Consider the following 25,124-nt stretch of genomic DNA (forward strand, 5'->3'; position numbering starts at 1 on the left):
CATACAATGCCCTCAGGAGTCCTTAGCTCCAAACGCTAACCCCACATTACATTGAAAATACTAGGCTTTATAAAGAAATAAATCTACCAGTTGTTACTATTATTTAGGAACAAAAATCTAACAATAAACCCAAGATAAACAAATCTTTGATTTTTGTACAAAATCAGGAACTAGAAAAAGTCGATTGCCTTCAAATTTTGAAAAAATCCACAGTTGCTGAGTACTTTGCCACCTATTTAACCAACTGTCATTTTGACTAATTTTACGCCCTTCAAATCTAGAGCTGCAGATTTTATGCCTTGAAATTATGCTCATAAAAAATGCAATCCAAAACTTTGGCAGCTTTAACAGTAAGAATTAGAGCCTCTCTGTCTCCAAGATGAAGTCCACTTAGAACACCATCCACATTCATCTGTTCCAAATATGGGAAGAATTAGGGAACTTGGATTCTTAATTATTTCCCCGTAGTCATCTTGAATGCGAGTGAACTTGTCCATAATGATCTTATGCCCGGTCACATCTTGGGAAACAAAGCACACTCCTACAAAATTCTCCTTCAAGTCCCTTCTCGAGCAAGCATTAACGAGTAAAACTATTGGACCATTTTCCTCCTCTGAGCTATGTCTATTCAGCACGATTTGAATTTTTTTCTCTTCAACTCCCCACAAATCCAAATTTAGCATCCTTTTCACCTTCTCAGCTGAGGTTTCCTCGATGAGATTTATTAGAGGCTCCTCCATGACCTCTTCCACTGACAACCCTGTAAGTTTGAAAGCTTTTCAATCAGTCTCACCATATCATTTGTCACTGCATTCAATTCATCCATTTCCTGAAGTTTCAAATCAGTGAGTTGCCTATTTATCGAGATATTTCTACCACTACCATCAGTTTCTTTGCGGGAATCTCACAGTATTAACTGCAATGAATGGATGGCATCTCGACATCCTCCCAAGGATTTTAATGCTTCCATTTTAGAGGTGGAAACATCTGAAGTCCTAATAGGCTCAAAATCTATCACCAACACCACATCAATTCTATGGAGTATAGCATAGAAGGACTTACCTGAACTCTTGGAATGGACCAAAACAGGATTCAGAAGATTCAGCTCTTCAAACTCGGCAGCTTTATGTAATGGCATGGTGCTTGAAGGAGTGAACAAGGTCCTTGCATCACTACCAATACAAAGAATTTTTTGGTCCTCCACACTGGGAATTGCATGAGCTGACACTTGAAGCATATGTAGGGGATTTCACAGTAATAAATCACTTCAAAAGTCTTCTCATTCACTGCAACCATGTAGCCAAATGGCTGAAGTGGCTTGCTCCTTTGTATTTATGATTTTTGTTATGAAAAATTCAAACAAAGGAATTCTTGGAGCTCTTGTAGCCTTAAACACCAAAAAAAGGATTTTCCCATTTAAATAATAAAAAATAATATGTGATAACATCTGGATCCAAATGGGGATGGAAGATCCTTTAGGAGGTGTCAAGAACTGCACATCTCTGAATTTGTAGATCAATGTCTTGTCTATTGGGCTGATCCCAAGCCACAAAAACCAATTCATTCTCCAAAAATGTAACCTGTGACTTGACTTGCAACCAACTAACTCTGCAGATAAAATCACACTACAATTGAAAATTGTACATTGCTAAAACCAAATGCTGAAAACCAACGGAAATCCATACTAAAGGAATGCTTGATCAACAAGCTTATTTCACACTCATCTTACACTAAATTGTTGAAAACCTGCGCAATCAAATAATACAAAAGTTCCAATGAAGCCAACCAAGCAGCTGTCAAAATAATATGGCTACTTGACTTTGTATCAACAAAAAAAAAGACCGAAACATACCGTGGTAGTGACAACTCATGATAGATCTGGTCTCCACAGCGAAAGCATGATTGAATACATGAACTGGAAAAATTTCCCGTATAGTCTACTACGAGATCAATAACGACATGAACTATTGGTTGATCTTCAAATCATTCTGTGATTAACTTGTTAAGGACGGGTAGTTCATATGCATTCTCTTTATCACACCATTGCTCCAGCTGTGAATTATCAAACTCATCCTCAAAAGCATTATATTCCTTAATTAGAAAATCATTGGGTAGCTCTATATCCTCCTGTTTTAGCTAACAAAGACTTTCTAAAGGCTGAATTTGACCTTGAAAGTTATAAGACTGTATTTAAGCTTCTAGATATTCAATATCCTTTTTAAGCTTACTAATAGACTCATATAAAAATATGATCTTATCTTCAGGATTACCTTTGTATGTCTTTAAATAGATAGATAAGGACCTTGAAAAGGTTTCATCAATCTGATAATCCTCAAAATGATTCCAATATTCTTTAAAACCATCAATAGAAAGGGGATTGACCACATACCCTGTCATATTGATGAATGGAGCAAGTAGATGAGTTATTCAAGCTCTGAATTCTTTGGACAGTGGATTCATCATGAAGCTTTGAAACTCTCGATTCTTCAAGATTGGAGTCGTCATTAGTGTTCTACAATTTGGATTCTTTGACAATGGAGTTGCCAGGTAAAATATTTAGCCTAGTTGTGCCTGATCACTGTCCACCATCAGCAAATAAATCTAGGTTGTTGTCATTCTTTCCCAGGTAAGATAGAGCTTTCACGCCCTCGCAATGACACCAAAATGTTATCCTCCACAATATTCCAAGGCTGAGAAAGGAGATCGACGGAGGTAACCTCAAACCACTTAGGTTTTAGTAGCTAGCCTTGCTAAACCAGAGAGGTCTCTCTCTATAAAGCTCACAACCAAATATGACTGGAGTGGGAAAAATCTATTAGGCTAGGTATGTTCATCTCTAGGGTTTTGAAGTTTGGGGTTTTGCTGGATCGAGAGTGAAAATCAGGGAACTAGCTCAAAAGATCAAAGGTTTCAATTGCAAGAGATATAGAGGAGCAGGGTAGGTATGCTTTTGCGATAATTTAAGAGTTGGTCGATGTAATGTAGGGTGCAGAATCAAAGATTCAAAATGAGCATGGAAAGCATGAATTCATTTATCGGAAGACTAAGTACACAAAATGATATTCTTGACCAAAACAGAGCTTAATTAAAAGAATTTTTCTTAAAACCTCTTAGGAAAATCACAAAAGAAGGAAGTTATGGAAAAGAGACTTGTATATCATTCATATAAAACTATAACAGAGAGAAAACATTATCACAAACACAACACAAGAATTCCTGAATAATAGCTGCAACTGTCCTTTGATTCCTATAAAAGTGGATAAGTACGAGCTCCAGGCCTTTCACTCAATGATTTCCAACCACTAATTCTTTGAAATTTGAAGTATTTATACAATGGTTTATAGAAAAATATCTTGAAAAAAAATTCAAGATTTATTACAAAAATCATTAAAATAGATCAAACCACCAAAAATGTCATTTTGCTAAGCTCTAGTACTATTCTGAGCATTCTGGTGTAACTGAGGCCTTGAATAAACACTTCTATTAGTCCTGTTGGTTGATGAACCACATTGTTCTTCCATTTTTTCTGCATTCGGTTATGAAAATTGTTGTAATGAATATGCAATTTTGGCTCCCTTTTTCTATTGTTTTTTATATTAAAAGAGAGCTAGGGGGACTAATTCTTCCTCTATCGTTGATCCTTATTGCAATCGCATCTGGAGGGCTTATCGTAATCACATCCAGGATGGAGGACTTTATCTCGTTCCATAGTGCTTTGCTGATGGACAGGACCCGATACTTTATTTAAGAACAATCTTATAATTTATCGCATCCATATGAGGCTTTCCACATTGCAATCGTAATCAGGAAGGGAGTACAAGGGAGTGGGACCATAGACTCAGACCCGAAAACTATAATAAATTGCGACTTATCAAATATCTCATCCGGAGGGATCTGGCTAATCTCAATCGGTGATCACAATCAACAGTACTTATCAGCGGGGGGTCGAGACTTATTGGGGGGGGGGGGTCGAGTCTTATCATCAGGGCCAGGACTTATCGTCAGGGCTGGGACTGAGTAGCTACAGAACTTAATCGCTGCGGGAGTTATTGTAGGATGGGGAGCCGATTGCAGGATGGGACTTAATGCGAGACATGAGACTTTTTGCGGGATGTGAGATATTGCAATTGGGGAGGGGCGAGGAGCGTGTTTTTATAGTTTCATGTAATATACGGTGATTGCGGGCTACGGGATGATGGAGGCCTAGTTTAATGATATGGGAAAGAGGCTAGAGTTTATATATCAAATGGAAATTTTGGCTAGAGTTTTGGAATTTAAAAGGGATTTCGACTAATTTCAATGTATAAAAATGGAAATGCAGAGAGAGGAATATACAAAGGGACTTTGAGATAAGGCTAAAGTTTTGGGAATTAATATGAAATATTGGTGTTTCCAAGGGAAGAATGGGTTTTGACTTAGGATTTAAGGATTTTCCCAAGGAAAAAGGGATTTTAAGGGGAATGAGGGGATTTGTGATGGAAGTTTAGGCAGATAAATGAATTATGAATGGGGATATTGAAACAATCTGAGATCTCTTTGAAAACATTTTTTCCTCTAATTACTACTCCCATAGTGATTAACCATAAGGGATATTATGACTCTTTTGACCATTTTGATGTCTTGACCTATTGATGACATTTAATGGAGTATGAAACCGACCATGAGATGAGACTGAGATGGTTATCAAGATATTGACTGATGACTCATCATAATGAGTGATGACATGACCAAAATGGCATTTGACCATGAAATGGAGGGAGTAGTAACATACCTAGACATACTAACCAGTGATCAAATTTTATTTGAAAATATAACAATTTTACCTAATAACCTTATCAACAACTTTGAAAGTATACATTTGATCTCTAGTGACTGGAAGGACTAACAGACACTAACACATCTAACAATCAATTACATAATAAAACATGAGAAAAATAGTGCCACTGAGCACAATGCATGAATCCCATAAAAATAACTGCAACTGTATATTATTTCTCTAGAAAAATTGGAGTTCACTAGTTCCAAAATGTATCTATCTCTAGTATCAAACTCTTTCTTAGACTTGTTTCTAAGTACATATAGAATAAAAAAAATATTTCCCCTCTACAGGGTCGAATCCTGATCCATAGCAACTGATCCATGAACCTATCTTATCACTGCCAACTTCTAGGGGAGTTAGAAATAGCTTTCCCCTTTTAGCTAATTGATTGACCCTATCTCTAAAATAGTATCCAATGTCCATTTTAACCTTACCATAGCATATTTACATTTACCATCTTCTAATTTATCATTTACATTAACCTATTTTAACTGTTGACCTTTTATATTTGGTAAAACGTTCTCACACACAAAAGCGCAATGACTGTTAGGCTTGAAAAATTGAAGTTTTGAATGGAGTTTTAAGTTCTTATGATGACCTATAAGGAAACTTTGAGATGTCCGCTACACCCTTGAACCTTTAAATCATGCAAAAATAGCAATTTGACCCCTCCAAAATTGATTCCAAAAGCAACTACCCAGAAGTGCAGCGACAGTGCCAAAACGTGGGTAGTGAGGTGTCAAAAAGGTACTTTTTGATCATCCTTTGGAAATTAATAACTCCACAAGTATCCCCAAGTAATTGTTTTCTTACCTCCTACCATGCACTATCTAGACATGCTTGAAAATTTGGTTTCTCACCTCCTGAGAAAAAGCGTAGCAAACTATTGTTGTGTTTTAGTAGGATTGCTTTTTAAAAATTTCAAAAATTTTAAAATTTTGTCTCCTTCTTCTTTGTTCTCTATCATGCATTTAGAACACCAATGATGCATCATCTAATAGGTCATGTTTATCCATCTTCTTGAGTTTCCTTAGGGTTATTTTGATTTTCTTCATATTTTTAACCCTAACTTTGCAAACCATGTTCCTAGTATAGTAGTGTCTTGCCATATTTCTTTGTAGTGTGGTATCCTTGTTTTCTTTTTTCAATAGCTTCTCCAAGTATTCATTTACTCTCTCAAGCCAATACTTCTTGTCTTTATAAATTTCAACAACTATGGTTTCATCTATGGTATTTTGGGCTTGAGAAGGGGATGTATATTCTACATGTTGTTCCTTTCTAGCCATTTCCCTTGCCTTAGGTCTCCTATGCCGTACTTGAATGTTCTTCTCCTCCAGCTGATCTACATCAAGGATTGCCTTACCTTTGTCCTTTGCTTTAAAAACATCTGCTTTGCTTCCTAAAGGAGGGTCTTCTTGTGATTTTCTCTACTGCATGATTTCTTTAGTAGGAAGGTTACATCTCCATGTGACATAGATGTACTTGGATTCTTTTGATGTACTTTATTCTCTTTTTTTCTTAACTCTCATGAAATATTTCTAATTTTGGATGATGAATGACTTCAAATGGAAATATGATGATCCCACACCCAAATTAATGAGTATGATTACTAACTAGACCAACACGACACTCATGACACTTTCATGATCAACATTATGACACCATGACTCTTTCTTTTCTGATTTTGGATAATGACACTTAATGAAGGAAAAATGACCTTTGGTGACTCAATGAATCATGAAACTAATTTCGAATTGTCCTCGATGACCATGACATATGATGTATTATGAGAGTATCATTACACCTAGACAATGACTTAGGACCATTTGATCACTGTGACTATAAGCCTCTAACATTGGCTCCAATCTGGATAAAATATCCCTAGGAGGCGTCAAGAACACCATAGTCCAAGTAGCCTTGTTTCTTGGGCAATGGATTCACTGTAGCTACAATCTTCAAACTGACTTAAATTAAACTGAAAACTGAAATGTACATCAACTACAAACTCTACTGGAAATTGACACTGAAAAAGATGATCATAATGTTAAGCTTATTCATCACACCTTATCTACTCTAACCAATCCATAAGCGATCTGATTAAGTGAAGTCAAAGATCCAGTGTAACCAATCAAGTACATGACTACTTGACTGATACTTGTATTCTGATCCACCAAGCATAAATAAAGATTTAGAAGATGGAAAATCAAAATGATATTTGATTCCAAAACCTCTATTTGTGAATAAAACAAACTCCACTTTTTCTGATTCTTCCAAAATATTTCCCAAGGGGTCTTGAAAATCATGAAACATTACCTCTTATGGATCAGAAAAAAGAAGGGAGATGCTTTCAAATATAATGGATGATTTTTCTTCTTCATTTCGTTGATCCCTCTTAAATGGAAATGTAGCAATGTGATATTCCATATCATACAAATCAGAGACAAGATTTGTATGTTCTTGATCTTCAATTGAGGTAGCCAAATCAGCATCAACAAAAATATCTACAAGTGGCTTTTCATGTCTATTAGAAAGAAAATTGTCTTGGCTTTGAAAAAAAATTATATATTGATCTTTTGAAGGTTGTTGATCATATTCATCAAACTCAAGACAAAAAACTTGTTTTACACTATTTTTAACCTCAAGGGATAAATCATGACTCTTTAGAGTTTCTATACAAGCACACTCAAAATTCTGATCTGCACATATTTCTTCCTGAATTAAAAACTCATAAGAGGAAAGGAATGAAGGGCAGGTAGAAAAAACATCTTCATATATATCTTGATCGCTTGAAAATTGGAAAGACTGCTACGAATTATCATCAACTTGGAAAATGGAAGATCAACATCTTTTGAATATTTCTGCTCAATTTTGTTGTCATCCAGAGTAGAATCCATGATCTTTTCATGGTGGTAAAAAGGGTTTTCATTCAAAGCATCCAAGAGTTCATCATCCATAAAATATTCATCGCCATAATCACTTTCCAACTCTTGAATAAAATTCTCAAAGTGATCACGTCAATCCTCAATCAAAAGCAGAGAAGGATAGGTTTCTCTATACTTCTAAAAAATTACTGAGTGAAAATACTTAAGAGAATAAATACAAGCATGAGGCAAGATTTCATACCAAAACCGAGCTCTTTCTTCTAATGTGATCATGAAAATTTTCATTAAACAATCTTCATGAAAATTAATTCTCAGCTTACACACATGCATATGAAATCTTATTAAATGAAGTGTAGCATCATCACATTTTCCATCTCTGAATTTTTGCAAGTATGTTTGCGAATCTACCTGAGGCATATGATTTGGAAAGCTTGGACATGATCTTGATGCATAGGAGCATATGAATTGAGAACTCATTTCGATTTCTGGATCTTTCTGCTAGTGGAGTCTTTTGGATCAAGTTGGAGTTGCCAAGTGAATGTTTCAACCTTCATATGTATTACTATTGTTCGCCATCAACAATCATATCTACAACATGAACAATCTTTCCTGTAGAAGATTAACTTTTGTTTCAATCCCTGACAACGGCGCCAAAATGTTAACAATCCTTAGTTTCCCAAGGCTGAGAAGAGAAACCAAAGAGGTAACCAGAGACCAAACTTTTGACTTGGTAGCTAGCCCTACCAAATCAGAGAGGGCTCTCTCTATGACTCAACCAAAATATGGCTGGAAATATCAAGGTTTTAGGCTAGATATTTTGCACAGTAGGGTTTTGATTTAGGTTTTGTTGGATAAGAAGCACTAGGTTTAGGAAATAGATCCAAGTAGGTCAAAATATCAGTTGCAGTCATTAAATGAGGCAATATAGATGCAATCATAGACATAAATGCACTTTTCGTAGTAGTATGGTAGTGAGGAAATCAGATAGAAGAAGCTAAGTGAGCATACATTCATTAATTCACTTATCTGGAAGGAAAACACTTAAATGCTAATCTTAAACAAAACAGAGCATTTAGGCAATGAATTATGTTTAACACTTAAGAGATTAAGCATAATAAGAAGTATAGATGGCTGCTATAAACATCTTACAATCAATTACAGAAGAAAACATGAGAAAAATAGTGCCACTGACCACAACACATGAATCCCATAAAAATAGTTGCAACTATATATTTTTTTGGGAAAAATAGAGTTCACTAGTTCCAAAATGTATCTGCCTCTGGTATCCAACTCTTTCTTAGACTTGTTTCTGAGTACATATAGAATAAAAACAAAATTTCCCCTCTAAGGGGTTGAATCCTAATCCATAACAACTGATTCATGAGCCTATCTTATCACTACCAACTTCTAGGGGAGTGAGAAACAACTTTCCCCTTTTAGATAACTGATTGACCCTATCTCTAAAACAATATCCAATGTCCATTTTAACATTACAATAGCATATTTACATTTACCATCTTCTAATTTACCATTTACATTAACCCATTTTAACTGTTGACCTTTTACATTTGGTAAAAATTTCTCACACACAGAAGCACATCGACTATTGCAGAAGCGCAACGACTGTTAGGCTTGAAAAATTGATGGTTTGAATGGAGTTTTAAGTGTTGTTGATGACCTATGAGGCAAATTTAATATGTCTTCTACACCCTTGAACCTTTAAATCATGCAAAAATAACAATTTGAGCCCTCCTAAATTGATTCCAAAATAAACTACCCAGAAGCGTAGCGACAGTGCCAGAAAGTGGGAAGTGAGGTGTCAAAAATGCACTTTTTGATCATTCTTTGAAAATTTATAACTCCACAAGTATCCTCAAGTAATTTTTTTCTTACCTCCTACCATGATCTATCTAGACATGCTTGAAAATTTGGTTTCTCACCTTTTGAGAAAAATCACAACAAATTGTTGTTGCATTTTAGTAGGATAGCTTTTTCAAAAAAAATTCTCCTGCGTTCTTTGTCATGAATTCAAACCACTAATGATGCATCAACTAAGAGGTCAAGGTTATCCCTCTTCTTTAGTTTCCTTAGGGTTCTTTTGAGTTTCTTCTTCATATCTTTAACCCTGACTTTGCAAACCATGTTCCTAGCATAGTAGTGTCTTGCCATATTTCTTTGTAGTGTGGTATCCTTGTTTGTATTTTTCTATAGCTTCTCCAAGTATTAATTTACTCTCTCAAGCCAATACTCCTTGTCTTTCTCAATTTCAGTAGCTATGGTGTCATCCATGGTATTTTGGACTTGAGGAGGAGATGGATCTTCTACATGTTGTTCCTTTTTACCCATTGCCCTTGTCTTACATCTCCTAGGTTGTACTTGAATGTTCTTCTCCCCCAGTTGCTCTACATCAATGATTGCCTTACCTTTATCCTTTTCTATTAAAACACCTACTTTGCTTCCTGATGGAGGGTCTTCTTGTGATTTTCTCTGCAACATTATTTCTTCAATAGGAATGCTACATCTCCATGTGACATAGATGTAGTCAGATTATTTTGATGTAATTTATTCTCTTTTTTGCTAAATCTCATGACATATTTCTAACTTTGGATGATGAATGACTTCAAATGGAAATATGATGATCCCACACCCAAATTAATGAGTATGATTACTGACTCGACCAACAAGACACTCATGACACTTTCATGATAAAACTTATAACACCATGACTCTTTCTTTTCAGATTTTTAATAATGACACTTAATGATGGAAAAATTACCTTTGGTGACTCAATGACTCATGAAACTGATTTCAAATTGACCTTGATGACCATGACATATGATATATTATGAGAGTAGCATTACACCTAGACAATGACTTAGGACCATTTTACAACCAAGAGAGATGTCAAATTTAATTTGAAAATATTATAATTTGGCCTAAGACTATAACCAATAGTGAAAAGAGTAATTTTGATCATTGTGACTATAAGACTCTAACAGAAAGAACAGAAAAGGGAATATGTTTCAACTATGACAACAAGTATAGTAAAGGGCATAGATGTAGTGAGAAGAAATTATTCTACATAGGTTGTGAAGATGAAGAAAATAAAGAAGTGGAAACTTCACAAGATCTAGAGCTCGAAGGAACTACTCTAACAATCTCTTGTCATGCATTGCCTAGCATCAATACTTCAAAAAGCCTCAAAATAGAATGATATATCAAAAGGAAAAGGGTAATAATATTTATTGATTCAGGTAGTACCCATAATTCCATCAACTACAAATTAGAAAAAATCTTAATTGCTTTGTATATCCAGCACCAAAATTTCAAGTAATGATTATAGATGAAGGTATACCATAAATTTTTTAGGGAAATGTAGTAAGATTAAGTTGAATATGAGGGAGTATTTATTGGTTAGTCCCATCATTGTAATTCAAATGGGTGGTATTGATGGTGTATTAGGGGTTTGTTGTAGCCACTGCAACAACCCTTCTAAAATTTTCCAACTCTTCCAAATTTCGGAGCCACTTCACCTTTTCCATAGATACCACCCATCTTTAGAGTCTACTTGGAAGTTGGGAAACCATAGAAAAGTCTAGAAATGCTTGATGTCTCTTTCATAAGCCAAACCAAGGCCATTCTAGTCGCCAAGTTACAACTCCATTCTCTTTTGAGACCCATGCGACCCATGCGACCTAGCCAAATCAATGGGTCGCACAGGTCACATAGGTCACAAAGGTTGTACAGGTCACATACATTGCACAGGTCGCACAGATAGCATAGGTCACAAAGGTCGTATAGATCGCACAGGTCGCATAGGTCGCACAGGTCGCATATGTCACACAGAAATCATAGGTTGCACAAATCGCAAAGGTCGCACAGGTCATACAGGTTGCACAGGTCACAAAGGTCACACAGGTCGCAAAGGTCACACAGATCACACATGTCGCATAAGTCACATCAGTAACATAGGTCCCACAGGTCACATAGGTTACGCAAGTCACACAGGTCGCATAGGTCGCACAAGTCACACAAGTTGCAAAGGTCGCATGGGTCACACAGATAGCGTAGGTTGCAAAGGTTGCATAGGTCACATAGGTCGCATAGGTTGCATAGGTCACACAAGTCCCACAGGTTGCAAAGGTTGCATAGGTCGAATAGATAGCACAGGTTGCAAAGGTTGCATAGGTCACATAGGTTGCATAGGTCGCATAGGTCGCACATGACACAAAGGTCGTACAGGTCGCATAGGTCGCATAGGTTGAATAGGTCACATGGGTCACAAAGGTCACACACTAACCTATATCAGTCACTGCAACCCATGCGACCCCACATGTGCGACCTAAGACTACAAATATAGGCCTTTGCCAGTCATTTACTTAGCACATTTGCAAATGTTTAAAAACAACACAATGCAATAATGACCAACATGTACGACAAGGATGAAAAGGAGCGTGAAAGGTGATATAACAATGATAATATAACCACTCAGCAAAGAAATGATTGATGCCATCTTGGTTCCAAGACATGGAACGTATCAATGCACAGATTTGTAACCATGAAATTTCAAGATATGTTAAGGCTAAGAATTTTGGCTCGTTATTAATTGTGATATTTATTTCTTATATTTCATCAAAGAACATTTTTCTTGATGCTTAATTTATGATTGTGTACATGTGCAAGATTGAAGTGGCAAAGGCAAATCCTTGACATTTATGTAGACACTTGAGCCCAATTTGTTGCTAAAATGACCCAAGGGATTGACGTTGCGAAAATGCATGATCTTGGTCAACAACAGATATTGAAGTCAAGTTAGCTCCAAGGAAGAAGGAAGGTAGCAAGATATTGGTATATATAGAAGATTTAGATTTTATCATGAAGCTTGCATAGCAAGCCAGATGGTCCCTTGCAAGCTTCAATAACCCCTCAATAAACCCCAAGGCACATCACCAAAGGATTGATGAATGCGAGTGAATCATAGTGGCAAGAGAACAAGTCGGTTCAAGGATCAAGCATCTGCATCATTGCGACATATGGGAAATAAGAATTCTAGGGTTTCCAATAACCCTCTCCATCATGCCCTCTCTCTCCTTCATCATAATACAAATATCACCCACCATTATATCAACCACTATTTTAGGACCAATGTGGGCATGTCACAATCATTTTGGCCTGAGAAAGAAGTGGGTAATCTCAAGAGTCATGAGGGTAGCCAAAAGTTCATGAGGGAAAGCCAAGGGTCATGGTAGGTGAACAATCACCTCATCTTTGTAAATGTTCCCTCAAGCCATATTTAGAATGGACTTTAGCACTTTATTTGAGGCTATAATAGATAGTTGATTTATTCTTGAGAGATAGAGCCACTCAGCTCTTGGTAGCTAGTAGAGTGGATTTGTAGTGGGGCTAGGGTTTTGGAATCAGGCAATGGTATGAACAACCCATGTGCCACTATTGGGTTTTGACCAATTACATGATATGTATTTGAAGTTACGACGATATCAATAAGATTTTCTTTATCTTTGGCACTGATTCCCATGCTTAGTCATGGTGGTTTTATTAGTTGTCCGGTACTTCACCATATTTGTATGTGTGCTTTCATATATGCAATATGTTATGGACTAATACATAGTGGTTGCATGTATGTTTTGATTTTGAATCTGTGTCCACTTGTTCCTTGCCATGTCAATGACCTATTTTGAACTACTTTGAAATTGAGTTCTTGCATGTTCCTATTTATTATTTCTGATGGGGTGTTAGCCCACTAATCCCCTTCATGGTATATCTTTTCTTATTGTTGTTGATACTTGTTTCTACCTCTTTCTACAATTTGTCAATCTAGGGCTACTTTTGTTTCACTACCTAAGCACTTCATTCTTGTCCCACTTTGACACTTTCTCATTTGATAACCAAGAGCAAAAACATTCATGATGGCAGCCAGGCCCACATATCGAATGGGACTCCTATCCCAAACAGTGTAAGGTCTAATTAGGACTTCACACCAGGGAGACCCCTTAGTCATTGGTGGTACATTTCGACCTGTAAATAGAATTGGTACTAGAAGAAGGGCCAGATGACAAGCTGAGCCCTTAGATCTTGCAATTTAGTCTGATATCTATAAATCGCTCTCACCCAAATTTTTCTCCTGAGGTGTTTATCTGGTTTGTCCATTTTTCAATTTTCCATCCCCAAGGAACATGTTTAATACTTGTCTCAGTTAAGGTTTGATGGTGAGGATGAAACATCCATAACCGAGCACATTTTTGGTTTCCTCAAGTTTTGTGAATCTTTTGAGATCGATGATGAGCAATTCACTTGTGTAATTTTCTCCCTCACCCTTGAAGGTCGTGTCAAGAAATGGTGCCACTCATTTCCAGAAATGTCCATTCATTCATTCGAGCAACTCATCGGTGAGATCCAACAAGCATTTCATAGGTACGATTTTCAAGATATGTTGAAGAGGATAAATGAACTTAGGATGAAACCTGAAGAATCTTTGGAGGATTTTTCTTTTAGATTTGTACATCTTTGTTTTGAATTTCCTGAAAGAGATGTTGACTAGGTGTATTTGAATATAAATTTTCAATGATTGGTTCTTGTTTCTTTACAACATTTTCAATTAGAAACAAATCATGTTTTGCATGAGTATCATCATAATTTGCAGATTACAAAGTGTCTAGATTCTACCCCTAATCTTATTTTTCCTCTCTCTCTGAATTTGGAACAACCTCAAGCCTCTGAGGAAGAGATTACTGCTTGTGGGATTTCTCATCCTCCTCTTGACTTGTTACATAATAATATTTTGGCCATAAATGGTTTAGACAATGGAATGTGCTTTCTGGGAAATGAATCTGATGGTCTCAGCTCTAAATTCATCATACATCCTTTTGATCTTGAATCTAAAAATTATATAACATCTCTTCCTGTTGATGGAACCCCGATCGAGTACATTCAACACATGTCTCACTATATTCTTGGATCTCATTCAACTTCCCATGATGGCTTTGATCTTGTCTCAGGTAAAGTTGATTGTCCCATCAAATCCACAAACCACATCATGCTTTTAAATCCATCTTCCCCTATGGCGAACATAAATGGGCAGGATGTGAGTCTGGGTCTGATTGATGCCCCTTCATCTAACCCTGTGTGATCTAAGATCTTTAACTTATAGATGCATCAGAATTACATAGAACAGAGTTAATTAACCATGGAACTTAAAAGCATGTAAACAATGCAGAAATAATCAGAAGAACTCAAAAACCATGACACAGTGATTTGATTATGGAGTTTGTCCAATTTGGACTACATCTCCGGGCCCTGCTTAATAATGGGGAGGCATTCATTCAATTAGTGTCATAAAAGAGATAAAAGTAAAAGCAACAAGAAATTACAACCATTATACCTCCAATATGAAATATGGCAGAGAATGGATATCCCAGCTTCAGAAATAGATAGTGCCACTGAACTCTTGGCGAAAAATAGCGCAAAAATGCCTATCCAAAGTCCCAATTTGGATAATAGGGCCTTCTGCAACCTCTCGGAACCTCCCTGCTGCTCAAGGTGAGGTCCAGCCTACTTCCAGGGTCAAGGTCTGCTACGTGCGTATGCTTCTAAACTATCTACTAACTCCCCCAACCTTTTTCTAACACAACAGTCATATATATAAGCATGGCGACATCCCTCAAAACCGGGGCAGTTTTAACATAATAACCAAGTTAAGGCAAGCAGGATGGGGCCAGAAGGTTATATGGAAACAACCTTGTAACAATAGTGAAATCCTATTTAAACATAGCAAACCCATTAACCACGCTTAAGGCCTAGTGGCATGTCTATCGATGCTTTTAACAATCAATGGACAATCCAAAGCCAATACAACAAACACTGCTGTGATATATGGACCCGTCAACTTATAGAACATAATATATAATATATCACATCCGGCTCCTCCCTACAAATTGTAATCAGCGTGGAACCCATCGGTGTATCAACCCAACTTCAATTCTCTACGATATGGAGGACCTACTGAGATTTATAAACCACAATATATAACATATCAGGTCCTAATCCTCCCCGCAAATTGCAATCAGCGTGGGTCGGGGTGTCACTCCATGCTATTGCTCCCCTCCTGCGAACTTGATTGCAATATATACCACATCGTAAGTGTACTCTGTCGGGGGTGATTCGTATACTTAAGCCACTTCTTCCTCTTCCACCGATATGCGATACGCGGGACCCATTGGCAACCTACCATGTGCTGTTCCCTCATTTGCTGAGACTTTTTCCGTGTCATCTTCTCCTACCACCTAGACAAATCAAAATCAAAATTTGACTTGCTCTAACTTCGTCATCTAGACTCAGATTTGAGTGTCATTCACACCGTTGGAATCATGATGACGAGCACTTTGATCCGATGCTAATTTTATCCAGATTCTATCACTTTGTGTTTTGAGCCTTTTACCATGCCACTAGTACTTTTCTGAAGATCCACCTGGATCAATCCTCCAAGATCCTCCAGGATCAATCCTCCCGACTAAGAGCTTTTGGACCGCCAAAATAGTTTTCAGTTAATTGGAAAGTGAGGAAATTTCTTCCTCACTTTCTCTTTCTCCATCTAATGAGCTTTACTCAGATGCATTCCTTTGAAGCGAACACGAATGTACTCCACATCTCCCTGTTGTGAATTTCTGGTTCTGTCGATAATGATATCTTTGCACAACTTATCTAGATACTTTGGTACAAAATCATCCACTGTAGGAATTTGTGCAACCTCTTCGGTATCCACAATCAATGGAGGTTCATAAAGCTTTAGGTTTTCATCATTTACTACTGAGTACATTTTCATATAAGCAGGCAAGTCAAGATGAAAATCATTGTCTCTAATATTTTCCAATATGGTGAACATAGATCTCAACTTCTTCCCTTCTCCCTTCATTCTATCCTTGTTGACGTGGAGCCATACCTTGTCCCCAAATTGAAACTGATGGTCAACTTGGTGCTTATCATGTCAAGCTTTATACCAAGATTGACTCTTCTCCAACTGCTCCTGTACTACTTGATGAATCACCTGTATCCACTGAATGAACTTTTATGCTTTGTCCCTATCATCTCGTCCATTGTTACCCTCCTCTGTCCCAAAGACTATGTCCAAGGGATATCTAGGTAGATAGCCAAAACATGTCTCAAATGGTGAGCTCTATGTAGATGAATGTGTTGCTCGATTGTATGCATGTTTCACATAAGGAAGTTGTTCATCCCACAAATTGGTATGTTTCCCACAATAGCCTCGCAACAAGTGTACCACGGTTCCATTGACAACCTTTGTTTGTCCATCGATTTGTGGATGAAATTTCGTACTTCTTTTCAACTTAGTGTACATCATTCTCCACAAGCTAGTCCAAAACTCCCTAAGAAAGCGAGAGTCTCGATCTAAAACAATAAATGTAGGAAACCCAAAATGGACCCAAACATGTTGAAAGAAAAGAAAATTAGTCTTCTCAGCACTGACCTATTTTTTACAAGGCATTAAAATACACATTTTACTAAACCGTTCCACAATGACATACAAATAGTCGTGAACTTTCCTAGACATAGGAAAACCGCCTATAAATTCCATGGACACACTTTCCCATGGCCGACTTGGAATAGGGAGTGGTGTGTAGAGCCCAAGTTTTCTATTAGAGGGATTTGAAACAGAACCCAACACACAATCCTTTACAAAGCGAGTCACAATGTTTTTCATACGAGGCCAAAAACAAAACCTTTGCAAATGACATAAAGTTTCCTCAATTCCAAAATGACCAGACACCAGAGAGGTATGAGCCTCTGAAATTACATGAACACTTTCACCAATGGGTATGCATAGTTTGCTAAGGTGGTACAATAGTTTTCCTTGCAAATAATAATTGTCCACCTGCGATCCATGAGTCACTTTTTCATAGATTTCTTTAAAATCACTATTGTTAACATATTGTTTAGCATAACTTTCTAATGATAAAGAAACATTTTGCAAAACTACAGATGCAGAAATAGGAGGGCAAGAAATCATATCTTCTACTTTGTTGTTGGCACCCTTCTTGTATTTTATTACCAAATGGAACTATTGGAGGAATCCCATCCATCTGAAGTGACAGGCTTGCTAAAGCTTGGTATGTGACTGGAGATACTGCAAGAGATGATGATCAGTGCGGATGATGGACTCCTTTCCGATCTGATTCGGATTTAAATAGGAACACAACAAATTAGAGATATAACCATAAATATAGAGATGCAACAGAAATAATACTTCATTTCATTAATGTAAAATACTGAAATATTCTTACAAACAGAAATGGAAATAAACCAACTAGGGTGATGGTAGCTTATCTCTTAGAAGAGATGTGGTGGCCACTTGCCTCTGAACTATCTTATAATGAGGCTCGAAGGCCTATTTATTGTTGAGAAACAATGGAAAACCCTAAACATCCAAAAGCCTAACCCTAGGAGATGAAGCGCCAAACTATGGGCCCTGTTTTGGGTAAATTGGTGCATCAACTTCCCGGGGTCGTAACCTTGGCATATGATCTCTGTTTGACATGTAAAATACCTCGTTAGAAAGATCTATCCGAGGAATACCACTTTGGGAAGAGAAACATTAATCCATGGACCCATGTTGCTCCTATTTTTTCCAAAAAACATCGTTTAGGGCCTCAAAAAGGGCTCTGGAAGTTCAGGACCTGAAAAAATGCTAAAAATAGCAAATTGTGCTACAATTAAGGAAACTGTAAAGCTAAAAGAGACAGTTGTGGGGGTCCAAGTGGGATAGGTGGGTGGCCACCAAAATCCACCTGGATCATTCCTCCCCCCTTAGGAAGCAATGGCCCCCAATACGTTGAGTTCCTCCCTAAGAGGAGGAAGCTCTCGCTGAGTTGGGTCCCTGATGAGCTATTCTGCAACCTATGATGTGTCCAGTAATGGTGGGAAGCATGTCGAGGATAGGCCACATTGAACGCTCGGTGCATGCAAAGGAATGGGGAAATGCTGTGATCCAAAAATTGTTTCTCACAACCTTGGTATGGGCTCCTGTAAGGCGTTGTTTCTATAGATGGAACCAAACATTATCACCAACCTAAAACTTTTGTGGTACCTTATGCTGATCATGTCGCTGCATGTACTTGGCATTTTCCAGAATGGAGCGGTGATCGATCGGCCCATGGGGTAGAGGTTCTCTGGGAGTCAGATCGAATGAATGTTTGACCTGAAAGTGCAACGGTACCCCTGTGGGTGAGGAGAAGATGTTCCTGTCTTTTTTCATGACCTTATCCATATGTTGCTACTACTCCATGGAGGAACCCTTCATGGGGGTCATGGATGTGGCGACGATCTTCCCTTGAATTTGGGAGTGAACCAGACAGAAAATGAATTTCCTAGTCTAGGAGATGAGCTTGCTGCATTTCTTAGCAGTAATCAAAGAGGTGGCGGTAGGTGGGGATACCTCCGGTATCCTGTATAATGAATTACCCAAAGAAATAATAATAGTGCGAGGGCTTGACTCATACATAGTATGTCGCCTCCATAAGTATGGTTGGCCTAATAGTACATCAAAAATACCAAGAGGTGCAACATCACATAATACCTCATCTATGAAGGGCTTGATGCTGTAGGAAAGGTGGCACTGTTGGTGGACTCGGAGATCTTGTCCTTGGTGAAGCCATCGATACTGTATGGTTGCAGGTGTGGTGTAGTCAGTAGGACCAGCCACTTCACAGCCTTTGCTTAAATGAGTTTATTTTGGCTCCCACTGTCAACAATGAATTACAATGGCAAACCCTTCACCCACATCTGTGAGTGGAAAAGACGCTGCCCCTCATCTAGATCTTCAGTCTCATTCTTCTGGATCTTAGTGGTGGCAACATTGGCACTAGGCTCCACATCAATGATCTACTTCCCTTTACCATTCCCCTTGTCAGGTTCTGACTCAGGGTAGGAACATGCATCTGATTCTGAAGCCTTCAACTCGGCCACCAGTGACTGCTTGGTCCGACACTCACTTGTGTTGTGAGTGGGGCTCTTATGGAACTCACACCACTTTCCTGTGTCCTTCTTCATCTTTGTGGTGTTGTTCTTTTCTTATAGCTTCGACGGGTTGTCTTGGGTTGCATCCTCTTGGATTTGTCCTTGGTTTTGCGATTTGGGGAAGCCTTTCCCTTGCTTTGGATTTGCAGATCCAAAGTCTCACTTCTTCTGTTTAAAATTTTGCTCAATTTTGACAGCGTATCGGTATGTTGTGGCGAGCGAGGAGATGTTTGGGAACTCCATCTCATCCTGGATGTATTTGTGTAGGCAACCGCAGTATTTGAGTACCAAATGCAACTCAGAGTCCTTGATACCCAACTGTGTGCGAAGGGTATGAAAAATGCTTGTGAACTTCGACACATCTTGGTCCCTTCCTTGCTGCAGCGTGGTCCACTTTATGTATTTTTCCTTATAGATTTTGACAGGGTAGTATTGCTTCTTGATGGCATCCCAGAATGAATTCCAAGTGGGTGCGACTAAAAATAGTGAGCTCGTACTTTCATCCTTCTGCTTGCAGTAGGTTTCCCACCAGTCCTTGATGTGGGGGGCTACTTTGAGAAGAGTGAAAATAATCTTTTCCCGACTGGAAAATTCATGAACAGAAAAATACCATTTTAGAATATTTAACCATTTATCTATGGCATCTATGTCTATCTGGCCCTCAAATATAGGGATTTCAAAATTAACTTGTACCTTAAAGGGTGTGGCATCTCTAGAGTAGCTATTGGAAGCCAAAGCGTCGCCTCTCGGTAGCCGGTGAAGGATCTTGGCAAAGTTTTCCATCATCGCATTCCTTTGTCTCACGAAGGCTTCTTCGAGCAAGATTTTGATAGGATCTCCTACCCCCTTGTCTCTATTTTCGTTTGCCATGGGAGGTCGTTGGGATTTGTGAGGCTAGTCTTGCAAAGGTTCGACCAGTTCAAGCCCTAACTCCTTATATCCCGACCTCGATGGGGACATGCAAAGAAAGACAGAGAAAGAGAAGACCACTCTGATACCACTGATCCAGATTTAAACATGAACACAACAAATTACAGATATAACCATAAATATAGAGATGCAACAGAAATAATACTTCATTTCATTAATGTAAAATACTGAAATATGCTTACAAACAGAAATGGAAATAAACGAGCTAAGGCAATGGTAGCTTATCTTTGAGAAGAGATGTGGTAGCTATGTGCCTTTGAACTATCTTACAATGAGGCTCGAAGGCCTATTTATTGTTGAGAAACAATGGAAAACCCTAAACATCCAAAAACCTAACCCTAGGAGATGATGCGCCAAACTATGGGCCCCATTTTGGGTAAATTGGTACATCAACTTCCCACGGTCGTAACTTTGGCATATGATCTCCGTTTGATGCACGCAATACCTTGTTGGAAAGATCTATCCAAGGACTACCACTTTGGGAAAGTCAACATTGGTCCGTCAACCCATGCTGCTCCCAATTTTCCCAAAAAACGTCGTTTAGGGCCTCAAAACGGCTCTGGAAGTTCAAGACCCGAAAAATTGCTAAAAATAGTAAACTATGCTACAATTAAGGAAACTTAAAAGCTGAAAGAGATAGTTGTGGGGGTCCAAGTGGGATAGGTGGGTGGCTACCAAAATCCACTTGGATCATGATCAGATAGTGTTTCCACTTCTTTACTCTCTAGACCAAGGCTTAAAAATCCTTGCCATATGTGGGATAATTCACAACAACCTCGGAGAAAGTATCTGAATGGTAACATACAAGCTTTATTTGCTACATCAATGCAGTGCCCGTGGCATATCTGTTGGAATTTGTTTCAATTTCAAAAGGTTATTGAAGGTCTCGTAAGGCTAGCACTGGTGCTGTGCTGATCTTGTCTTTTAGTGTGTCGAAGGATTTATATTATTTTCCTCCCCACCGAAAGGCCTTCTTCACACTAGTCAGGGTGTGCAAGGGGGCTACGATAATGAAGAATTTCACAATGAACCTTCTCCAATACTGTACCACACCTAGAAAACTTTGAACCTCTGTAACATTTGTGGGCTCAGGCCAATTCATAATCGCCTCCACTTTAGAGGGATCTATCCTTAATTGTCCATTACTGACAATGTGGCCTAAATAAATCAGAGAAGTCTTCCCAAACTCACACTTTGACAGTTTCAAATATAGTTTCTCATTCTTCAGAACATCAAGCACTTTCTTTATATGACACACATGTTCATCCCATGTCCTACTGTACACAAGAATATCATCCAGATATACAAGAACAAAATGATCAAGAAAAGGCCTAAATAAATCATTCATTACCCTCATAAATGTGGCTGGAGCATTGCATAGTCTGAATGGAATCACCATCCATTTGAAAAACCCCTGTTTTTTTTTAACACAGTCTTCTAAATGTGTTGCTTTGCAATTATAACTTGGTGATAACCACTACACAAATCCAGCTTTGTAAAATAAACAACATTTTTCAACTGATCTAAAAATTCATTAATGCGAGGGAGAGGGTATTGGTTCTTCACCATGGTCTTGTTCAATGCCCTGTAATCTATGAAAATTCTCCTTGTTCCATCTTTCTTGGGCACCAACATGATCGGTGAGCCACAAGGATAAGAACTTGGTCTGATGACTCCTTGATTTAACAATTCCTGCACCTGTTTCTTGATTTCCTCCATCTCAATAGAAGCCATCCTGTACATGCCAACATTTGGTAAAGGAGCATTGTGTTGTAAATGGATCTCATGTTGAATTTCTCGTTTAGGGGGAAATCCTCTTGTTTCCTAAAACAATCCATCATAATCAGAAACAATTTCAAATAATTCTTTCTTGTGATCAGGATTACAACATTTGTAAGTGTCATCCATCTCGGCCTCTTTCGCTCTCACTATCATGAGCATGTATTGTTTGCTGGAATTAACTAGTTGTTTAATCTATACTGCGCTTACAAGGCTAGCATTAACTTTTGTATGATGAGCTCTAACTATATACTCTACCCCATCCTTTGTGAGGTGGTATTTTTTTTCATGCCGAAAGAAAACAGACTTTCTGTCATATAGATATGGGCTTCCCAAGATGATTCCACGGATGTCCAAAGGCACTACATCTAATTCTATCTCATCAACTAATTTAGAAGAAATAAAAAATATGGCCCTACACTACTTGGTGACCTGCAAATTGGCTTTATCGCTTACCCAACCAAGCGGGTATGGACTCGGATGAGCCTTAGTTTCAAGGCCCAACTTTTTCACTAAGGACTTTGAGATTAAGTTTGCTTGGGAACCTGAATCAAACAGATTTTCCACCTTTGTATGTTTTATGAAAAATGTAATGTGGAATAACTCAATTCTCTTCTGCTCATTACTTACAAGCTCATTAAAATAACTAGTACTTTCAACCGAATCAGAACTACCATTAATAGAAAGAGTACCTCTTGCACCCATGGTTGTGATAAATGTCTCATTGTCAGAATCTGATCCAAGGTCCTGCATTGTTTCCACTGTCTTCTGCTTCCCCTTTCCACCTAATCTCTTCAATCTCAAATCTGGATGCAACTTCCAGTAGTGGTCCTCGTCATGACCATATTTCTTGCAATGAGTCCAAGATGGTGTCGCTTGTCCCCTTTCTTGGCTACAACAGTCTTCTTATCCTTCCCTTTTCCTTTCTTCTAGAATTTTCCATGTTGAGGTTTGAATGGTGCCTTTTTGGCTTGATCATCTCGATCATTCTTGCCTCAGCTTTCAAGATGAATAGCCTTTACGCTGGCCGCATCAATTGTAGTAGGCTCGAATAGTAATAATGAGTGTTTGATGTAACTATGTAGCGCACCTATATACTTAGTTACAGTCTCAGGCACATCTAATGAGATGCCCAGATTCAGTGCTTGTTTCTAAAATTCTTCAGTGAAGCTTTGCACATTCTAGCCCTTACCTTGCCTTAGATATTTCCAGTCCATAAGTGCCCTTTTCTTATAACCTAGAGGGTAGAATTGGTCTTTCAATGCAAAAATAAAACTAGACCAAGAGAACAAAAGGTTACTTGACTTTGTGCTGCCCTTCTACAACTTTCTCTCCCACCAAACGAGAGCAGTGCTGCTTAGCCAAAGAGATGCTAACTAGAATTTCACCTCATCTTCTTTGATCTACTAGATCCGGTAATAAACCTCTATCTGTCTTATCCAGTTATTAAGTTTTTCTGCACTACACTCTCCATTGTAGATGGGTAGTTCAAACTTTACGTCTAACTTGAAGAATGATTTCTTAGATGTCTTCTTGGAATTTCGATAAGAGTGATGTGAAGCATCACTTGAAGAAGGAGAGGGAGGAGGCTCCTCTCCACCATCATCATGATTTATTGACCCATGGTCACCGACATCCTTCTTCTCATGCCCAAGCACCTTCTCATACTCTGCGAACAACTTGTATACTTTCCCTGCCATATTGTAGAACACCTTGCAAAAATTTTGTTCCTCTTCTCAACGATCTTCTTGATCATTGGACATGTTTCTTCTTCGCTATGCACATCCTACTTCAGGATCAAAGGAATTAAGAATTCCTTATCCTTTTCGTAGCTTGTTCTTAGTTAGCATAAACTCATGCAATTTGCATCTACAAAGACCTTCTCTAATACCAAACTTGATCCAAGATATTTTTCTTACAGATGCATTGGAATTACATATAACACAGTTAATTAACCATGGAACTTAAAAGCATGTAAACAATGCAGAAATAATCATAAGAACTCAAAAACCATGACACGATGATTTGATTATGGAGTTCATACAATTTGGACTATGTCTCTGGGCCCTGCTTAATAGTGGGGAGGCCTTCATCCAATTAGTGGCATAAAAGAGATAAAAGTACAAGCAAAAATAAATGACAAGCCTTATGCCTCAAAGCTGAAACATGGGTAGAGAATGGAGAGACCAACTTCATAAATAGATAGTACCATTGAACGCCTGGTGAAAAATACTGAAAAAACGCCTTTCCAAACTCCCAATTTGGGTAATCGGGCCTTTTGCAACCTCTTAGAACCTCCCTGTTGCTTAAGGTGAGGTTGGACCTGCTACCAGGTTTAGGGTCTATTGCATGCGTGTGCTTCTGAACTATCTGCTAACTCCCCCTATCTTTTTTTGACACAACAGTCATATATATAAGCATGGCAGCATCCCTCAAAACTGGGGCAATTTTAACATAATAACCATGTTTAGGTAGGCAGGCTTGGGCCTGAAGGTTATATGGAAACAACCTTGTAACAATAGTGAAGTCCTGTTTAAACATAGCAAACCCATTAACCACGCTTAAGGCACGGTGGCATGTCTATCGACACTTTTAACTATCGATGGACAATCCAAAGCCAATACAACAAAAACTTATACAATATATGGACCCGCCGGCTTATAGAA

General features: G+C 38.1%; 1 pseudogene; it reads right to left on the bottom strand.

The window, feature by feature from the left end:
* Positions 1-344: 344 nt before the first annotated feature.
* LOC149168640 (phytochrome A pseudogene) lies at positions 345-1,138 on the bottom strand (annotated as a pseudogene).
* Positions 1,139-25,124: the final 23,986 nt, after the last annotated feature.

This window comes from Pinus tabuliformis, chromosome 4_2 (assembly GCF_031772625.1).
Source record: "Pinus tabuliformis cultivar Carrire ecotype Pingquan chromosome 4_2, CPIR1, whole genome shotgun sequence".
Lineage (NCBI taxonomy): Eukaryota > Viridiplantae > Streptophyta > Pinopsida > Pinales > Pinaceae > Pinus > Pinus tabuliformis.